Below are 8,995 nucleotides of genomic sequence, written 5' to 3'. Positions count from 1 at the left end.
TTTAGCCTAGAGAAGACTCATGGGTATCTTAATACTCATCTTTAAGTAACTGAAAGACTGTCATGTGTAAGAGGAAGTGAACTTGTTTTATTTGGTTTCGGTTTTGTCCGCTAGTGTCTAACTAGAAGGTATGGGTGGTAATCACAAAGAGTCAGTCAGTCAACACTCATTAGGCTTATATTTTTTGCCAGACACTGTGATAAGCATGGGTGGGTACAGTCATTTAAAATCATCATCTTCCTGGGAAGATAGTGTGTTGTCTGCCACTAGAAGTCTACAAGAAAAGACTAGGGGGCCACTTGCTTCATGTTTGGTGCTGGGAATTCCTTTTCCTATAGGTTGAACCAGAGGACTGCCAAGGTCCTTTCCAACTCTAAAATTACATAATTCTGTGATACTGTAATGTAAAGTGTGTTGAAAACCTTAAAGTATAATATAATATTGTTGTTATTGGTATTGTTATTATTACTGTTATCATTATACTATTATCCTGCCTCAGTATCTGTCCTTCCCAGTTCCTAGTTCTGGCTGCCCCAACAGACTTAACATGAAATGGAAGGACGGAGTGTATGAAAATCTTATGGGGGTTTCTGATGCCCCCTGGTGGCTAATAGGTACACTGCTCAGAGACTAAGGATCATAGATTCTTAAGATTCTTAGCCGGAAAGGACCTTACAAGTCATCCAATCCAATCCTGTCATTTTATAGAGGAGAAACTGAGTCCCAGAGAGGTTAACCACTCCCCCAGGGGTACAGGGAAGAGTCAAGATTCAAACCCAGATCCTCTGAGACCAGTTACAGAGTTCTTTCCACTGAACCATAATTATGCTTTCCACTGGGGAAAGAGGTTTGCTTCTATTCAAGACATGTTTAAGCATCCACTGTGTCCAGAGCATTGCTCTAGGTGATAGTGGAGATACAACATTTAGGTAAGACGCAGATGCCTGACTTATGGAATCCCCAGTCTTGCCGGAAGATTCGACATTTATACAGGTAACTTTGTTATTTGGACAGCTAGGTGGTGCGGTGAATAGAGTGCAGAGCCTGAAGTCAGGAAGACTCACAGTCATTTTCCTGAGTTCAAATATAGGCTCAGATACTTACTAGCTGTGTGATTCTAGGCAAATCAATATTTGCCTCAGTTTCCTCATCTGTAAAACAAGCTGGAGAAGGAAATAGCAAACAATTCTAGCTGTAAGCCTTCCTAGTATAAAATAGCACAGGAGTGCCTGAGAGAGGCCAATGGAAGGTCTGGATGTGATACCAGCAAGGACAGATCATTTCGGACTGAGAGTATCAAGAAAGGCTTATTCTACCCAGACTCTACTTAACCTTATTTAGAACAAATTTAATGATTAGCTGTTTGGTACAGCTGATTCTAGATCTTTTAACTTCGTATCTTTGGCTCTTAGAAACTTTGTCGACTTTTTTTGGAGGGGGATGCTCAAAACTGTTATTCACTCATTCTTCTCCTGACAGTACACTATTGAGCATGTAAAACATTGTTTGCCATGATGTATTTTATACAATTTCTCATGATCCCTGTTAAATACATAACAACCACAAAAAAAGACTTCCTGAAGGAGTTGGCATTTGAGTCAGACTTTAAAGAATGGATAGGAATCCAGCAGACTGAGAGGTGAGAGTGGAGGAGGGGGGAGGTGGAAGAAGCATAAATTACAGTGACTTGAATAACTAAGGCCAGCAAGTTAGAGCTCAGGTCTGGGTTCAATGCTGTATTTATTAAATGATGCTGCCTTTTAGGAAGATAGCAACTGGATCTGTGATTTCATTGATATAGGGAATTTCCAATGAAGAAGAATCCTCTATAAATGCAGGGAAACATCTTGTCTGAAATCTATAGTCTTTCAGAGTTGTTCAGAGCACTGAGAGGTTAAGTGATTTGCCCAGGGTCACACAACCAAGAGATGTCAGGGGCAGGACTTGAACCCAGATCTTTGTGGTACCAAGATCAGCTCCCTATCTACTATATCACACAACTTTCTGGGTTGTTGTTGTCCATTTCAGTCATGTTTGACTCTTTGTGACCCCATTTGGGGTGTTCTTGGCAAAGATACTGGAATGCTTAGCCATTTCTTTCTTCAGCTTGTTTTACAGGTGAGGAAATTGAGGCAAACAGGGTTAAGTGATTTGCCCAGGGTCACACAGCTAGTCAAATCTGAGGCCAGATTTGAACTCATGTCTTCTTGATTCCAGGCTGGGCCATTCCACTTGATTTCACTGGGTCATCTAGTTGCCCATTAGCTTTCTAGGAAGCAGTCAGAATACGGAGCTTGGGTCAGGACATCCGGAGGTGTTACTTGATGGCATAGAAATGGCAGAGAATGTAAAGTTAAAAGAGAATCAATTAATCTGCCAACAAGCATTTGCTAAAGACTTGCTATGTACCAGGCACCATATTAAGCAGTAGAGATACAAATACAAAAGGGAACAGTGCCTGCCCTCAAGGAGTTTATATTCTAACAGAAGAAAAAACATAGGCCCTTAATCTGATTCTTGAGGGAAATCAGACATTCCAGGAGGCAGAGGTGAGGTGGCAGTGCATTCCAGGCATGGGGACAGCTGGAACAAAGACCTAGAGATGGAAGATGATATATCCATGTCACAGATCGGCTATAGTATTTATATTGCCTCTGCCCTGGTGTCAGACCCTTGTGGATCTCAGAACAAACCAGATACTGCCCGGTGACTTCAGACCCAGAGAGGAGACTGACTCTGCCAGGCAGATTGAAGAAGAACCCACAATAAGAGCTCTTGGTTTATATAGTGCTTTGAAGTCCCTAAAGTGTTTTCCTTATAAGAGCCTTAGAAGGGAGGCAGTGAAAGTCCTTATTCCCATTTCAAAGATGAGGAAACAGGTTGTAAGAGACTAAAGGACACGTTCAGATTCACACAGCTCATAGAAGTTATTTTTAATATTGTTTTTGGTGGTGGTGGTGGCAATTGGGTCACACAGCTAGTGTTTGAGGTTGGATTTGAACTCAGGTCCTCCTGACTCCAGGGCCAGTTCTCTCTCCACTGTGCCACCCAGATGCCCCAGCTCATAGACTCCAATCCTCTGACTCTCAGTCCAGTACTTTTGCCATTCCACCACAAATCCCCTCACTGTAGAAGGTAATGATCAAAGAAGCAATTCATTCAGAGCAGTTGCCAAAGGAGGAAATTTATGTGAACATTTCAGGAGAAAATCAATTGAATTTGATAAATATTTGTTAAGTTCGTACTCTGTGCCAGCCTCTGCTTGGATCTAGGGACAGAAAAATGACTACAACTCCTGCTTTTGAGGAGAAAACACTATGTATGCAGAGAATTAAATATGAAAAATACATACATACACACAAATACATATATACAAAAAATGTAGCTTCAGAGATCAGAAAGCACTAACAATTGAGAAGATTACGAAAGGTCTTTAGGGGCAGCTAGGTGGCGCTGTGAATAGAACACTGGCCTTGGAGTCAGGAGGATCTGAGTTCATTTTTCAAATGCTTTATTAACTTCTGATTTACATCATTCATTTCCGCCAGATTTTGAGTTACAAATTTTCTCCCCGTTTTCCCCCTACCCACTGCCCCAAAATAGCAGTCCCACAGGATAGCCTTTCCTCCAGTCTGCTCTCTCCCATATTTTCTCCCATACCCCTTTCAACTTTTCCAGTGGATCTTATGCCCCAGTGCCTGTATATATTATTTCCTAATTACATGTAAAATAATATATATATATATATATTATTTCCTAATTACATGTAAAATTATATATATATATATTTGATTTTAAAACTTTGAATTCCAGATTCATTCCATTCTTCCCTTGTCACCCACCCTTACTGGGAAGATAAGCAGTTCAGTATAGGTTGTACATGTGTGGTTAATGCAAAACATTACCATAGTAGATATATTGTAAAAGACTGACTATATTTCCCTCCCTTCTATCCCACCTCCCACTTGTTCTATTCTCTACTTTGATCCAGTCCCTTTTCAAAAGTGGGTGCTTCCAACTTCCCTCCCCCCCAGCCTGCCCTCCTTTCCATCATCCCCCCTCTCAACCCTTCCCCCCCCCTACTCTCCTGGAGGGTGAGATACCTGATTTAGTGTGTATTTCATTCCAGGAGGACCTGAGTTCAAATACAACCTCAGATACTTAACACTTACTAGCCATGTGACCTTGGGCAAGTCACTTACCCCAAGTGCCTTGCCTATCCCCCCTCCAAAAAGACAAAAAAAAAACTTTAGTAGAGAGGGGAGGAGTGTCTTGAACTGGACCTTTAATGGAACTGGGGCTTCCCAGGTAGGGTAGGGAAGCAGAGGGGAAGAGGGAGAGAATGCCAAGTATAAGGGGTACCCTGTGCAAAGTCAGCCAAATGCAGGAAGCAGCAAAGCCATGGGTGGAAGGTCAGGGTGTCCAGAAAGGAGCTAACCAAAGCTTGGTCCAAAGACTTCATTGTCAGGATGAGATGGCAAAGGAAGGTTGTAGGGGTGGAATAAGATAGGATTTTTAAAATAATCTGAATATGAGAAATAGAGAAACAGGAGTCAAAGATGACCTGGACAGTTGGGGTGACCTGGGCAGAATGGGTGTGGGGTGGGGTGTAAGGTAGTCATTCAAGAAATTTCTTTCTTTTGCTTTTTTTTGGAGGGCAATTGGGGTTAAGTGACTTGCTCAAGGTCACAAGGCTAGGTTTTGTGTCAAGTGTCTGAGGCTGCATTTGAACTCATGTCCTCCTGACTCCAGAGCCAATGCTCAATTCACTGCACCACCTAGCCGCCCCAAGAAATTTCTTTAATAAAGGAAAAGTTTACCAGCTAACAGATAACAGAATAGCATATGATAGGATAATATGGGATGGGATGGGATAGGATAAGCAATATGGTTTAGTAGGTAGAGCTTTGGACTTGGGGTCACAAACACCTTTGTGCAGATTCTGCTTCTGACCTTCGTGATCCTGAGTAAATTGCTGAACCTCTCTGAATTTCAATATACTCATCTGTAAAATGGGGATAATGCTAGCACCTGTCTCACAGATTTGTTATGAGTTTGAAATGAGAGAATGTATGTCAAGTGCTTTGTAAACCTACATACCATATGGATTAGAGTTATTGTTATTATTTTAGAGCAGAGTCCTTTGAGTAGATTTCAGGGGGTATGTGAATTGAACAGGAAAAACTTACATCTTTATTTCACCAAACCCTAATGGAGATTTAGTATTCCCTTTAATTACGAATGTAGGAAACAATCCACAGTAGTATTAGCAGAACCTGTGACTTCATCACCAATAGAAATCACAAATATTTTTCTTTTTTTATAGTATTTTTTCCAATTACATGTAAAAACATTTTTAATATTCATTTTTCAAAAATTTTGAGTTCCAAATTTTCTCCCTCCCTCCTTCCCTAAAATGATAAACAATTTGATGTAGGCTATATGTGTGCAATCATGTAAAACATATTTCTGTATTAGTCATATTTTGAGAGAAGAAACAGACCAAAAGGAAAAAAAAACAAGAAAAACAAAGTGAAAACTGTATACTTTGATCTGCATTTAGACTCCATCACTTCTCTGGATATGGATAGCTGTTTTTATCATGGGTCCTTTGGAATTGTCTTGTATCATTGTATTGCTGAGAAGACCTAAGTTATTAATAGTTGATCATTGCACAGTGTTGCTGCTAGTGAATCAGATATTTTCATGTCACATTAAAGTTGTTGTAGGTACCTGGAAACATCATTTATGCTCATCACAACTTCAAAAATCATTGTAATTATTACTCTCTACAGACTATAATTTAATATAGTTGGCTTCCTCTGTAATCCTATGTATTTAAAAACACTATTTTGAGAAGGGTCCACTGGTTTTTACCATTAGACTGCTTAAGGGGTCCATGTTGCAAAAGAGGTTACTTATCCTTATCTAAAGGATGGGGATGTGGGGTGAGGGAACACGACAATTATCCTGAACCCTGGACATTTGGGGAGTGGGGAATGATATCTGGTGCTAAAACCATGTAAGACTCCAGTACCCATGATCAACCCATAACACTCCTCTACCCCATCACAGGAGTTGAATTCCAGCCCTCCCCTGCTCCCAACCCCATTCAACACGCCCTCAGCAGGCTCCTTGGTAGCTTCTTTTCCTTTTCAAGGCTGCCCTTGATATTCATTTTCACCAGATTTTCACCTGTACAGACTCAAGTGAGCACACAGTGAAAGCTGTCCTTATCCTGAACCTCTTAGGGCTCAGGATGAGGCAGTTGGAGATTACCATCTGTGGCAGAGTGAAAAGTGTGCTGGAATGATGTCAAGTAACAGTAGGGAGAGGGACAGTCTTTCAGAAATAGAAGTGATAGCAACATTGCCCCAACAAGATGCTACTGAATTCCAGGGGAATGCAGGAACCAATCTTGGTTTCAGAGAAAAGAGGAGGAAACATATCTTCTTTTCTCCTGGTAAAGAGATAAGAATCTTCGGATGTAGGATTCTATATATACTGTCAGCAGCAATTACTCTGAAAGTTGGATTTTATTCAATTTTTTTTTCTTTGTTAACAGGGACGATTCAACAGGAAATGATTCTGATGGGGAAAAAGGCATAAATAATTTTTATAAATTGGGTATGTACAATGGTAGGGATGAAGGGAAAGAAAAAAGACTTACTGGACCTGGAGTTCAGAAGGAACGTATTAACTATGACAGTTAGACAAATCTAAATCTCAGTTTCCTCACCTGGAAAATGAGAGGATTGGTAAGATTATCTCTAAGGTCCTTCCCAGCTTTGGTATCCTATGATCCCATAATTGAAATGTCACTCTAAGGGACAGGTAGGTGGCAAAATGGATAGAGCACTGGCCCTGGAGTCAGGAGATCCTGACTTGAAATTCAGTCTCAGACACTTACTAGCTGTATGACCCTGAACAAGTCACTTAACCCCCCAATTGCTCCCAGCCAAAAAAAAATGTCAATCTAGAGCTGGAAGGGCACCTCAGAGGACACCTAGTCCTAGTCAGATATGATTGTCATGTGCAGATGAGCATGTATAGACGTGTGGCTTAGAAGGATTAAGTGATTTATCCAAGGTCACAGATAGTAAGTCTTAGAGGCAGGATTTTAATGCAAGACTTCTGATTCCAAGTTTGGCACTCCTAGATTCAATACTCTATGGCCATTCAAGGAGCATCTAGAGAGACTGAAGAGCCAAAGAAACACAAAGAACCTCAAATATCTGGGCAGACATTCTCAGAGATAAGGCGTGTTGAGAACAGTGGAGGAGAGGAGACACATTTGGAGAGAATTTTTCTAGAAGCTGTCTACAAAGGAGTTGGAGCTGGTTTCTGTTGAGTGGAGGGGACAGCATGATCAGAGGTCATAAAGAGAGCTTGTAGTGGTGGGAGTAGTTCCTCAGCTTGTGCTAACTGCATTATGGGAAGTAGTCTGGGCAGAGCAGAAGTGAGAAAACAAAAGAAATTTTGTGGTTGTGAGTTCGTGTAAGTAGCTAACATTGTACCCCACAGGACATTTGTGGAGATGGATCCAAAGTGCATATGCCTGAGTTCCCCAGGTAACTCTCTCCCAGGGACACACTGGGGCTTGGTGCTGCAGGGCTTAACTTGGAGATGATGAAGCAATCCCCTTGTTGGCCACTGAGCAGGAAGAGCCATTGCCATTTCTCTCTTCTTTCCAATCTTTGAGTGGCCTGGTACAACTCGAAGACGTCCTGTGAGGGGTGGCTTTCTCCATTCTGGCAGCATGGTGCTTGCTATCAACATGGCAGCTAAAGGGGGGTGTAGCTAGGCGGGGCTTTAGGACTTGAGGAAGCCTTTTTCTGCTTTGTTTTTTCTCCCCTGAGCATAGGTGGCCAAATGGCGAAATTGAGATGGACATGACCAGCCTTGGAGGCAACCTCAAAGGTTCCTCAGTCTTGGAAGTATAAAATGAGGTTAGGTATATAAAACTCTTTGGAAACTTGAAAACACTACGTAAATGACAGCTATTATTATAGTGTAAAATAATTGTTCTCCTCTTATTTGTTGGAATTCAGGTAGAAACTATCCTGGGACAAGTCATTATTCTATTAATAGTCTTTATATTAGTGGTCTGTGGACTATTGCACAGGTAATTAAAATAACTGTTTTTTTGTAGCTGATTTTTTAAAATTCAATGAATTGCCTCAGAACAAGGCCCTGGGGTTGAGTGGTGGCTTTTAGGTACTAGGAACAAACTCATTTATCCTAAGCTTTCAGTGTGTTAATGGAAAGAATATTGTCCCTCAGTTCTAAGGTTGGTTCTGCTGTTACATAGAGAAATAACTTCCCTTTTCTGGGTGTCAGCTTCCTCATTTTTAAAATAAATGTGTTAAGTAAGGTTTTCTTTAAGGTCCCTTCTGCCTTTACATTCTATGATGCTAAAGGTTAGGGGTTTAATGTGTTATCTCTCTTAGAATGGGTACATTTTTAAAGTATCTTTGAGAAGAAAACACCCGATCCAGAGGAATGAATGATTAACAGTGGAATTTAGACATCAATGGGGAATATACCTTTCTCTTTTTGGAGGCATCGGTGGGACTTCTTGATGCCCCTATAAGTAAGGTCCACTTTAATGAAGAGAATGGGCAGGGATAGGTGTGGGAGAGCTCAAACCAATGTAAAAAAGGCATAATGCATACTTCGGTTTATCTTCTGATCCTTAAGAGAGAAAATGGGAAAGAGGGAGACTCCCAAACTATCTGTATGACCTACATCAAGTAGGATGGACGATTACTGGAGAAGAGAAGACTTAGAGGGCAAGTGAAAAAGAAAAGCATTTTCAGTTGCTGACTATGTGCCAAGTACTATGCTAAATGCTGGGGATATGAATAGAAAAGCAAAATAATCCCTCCTCTCAGGGAGCTTACATTCTAATTAGGGGAGACTATGAAGGGAGAAGGCTTTGACTGCAAGACAGATGGAAATGCCTCATGGTCCTTTCTGACAGGGAGGATGATAA

Source organism: Petaurus breviceps, unplaced genomic scaffold, assembly GCF_028583685.1.
Source record: "Petaurus breviceps papuanus isolate PSGF00001 unplaced genomic scaffold, PetGlider_PUasm1.0 77, whole genome shotgun sequence".
Taxonomy (NCBI): Eukaryota; Metazoa; Chordata; class Mammalia; order Diprotodontia; family Petauridae; genus Petaurus; species Petaurus breviceps.
This window is presented reverse-complemented; position numbering follows the sequence as displayed.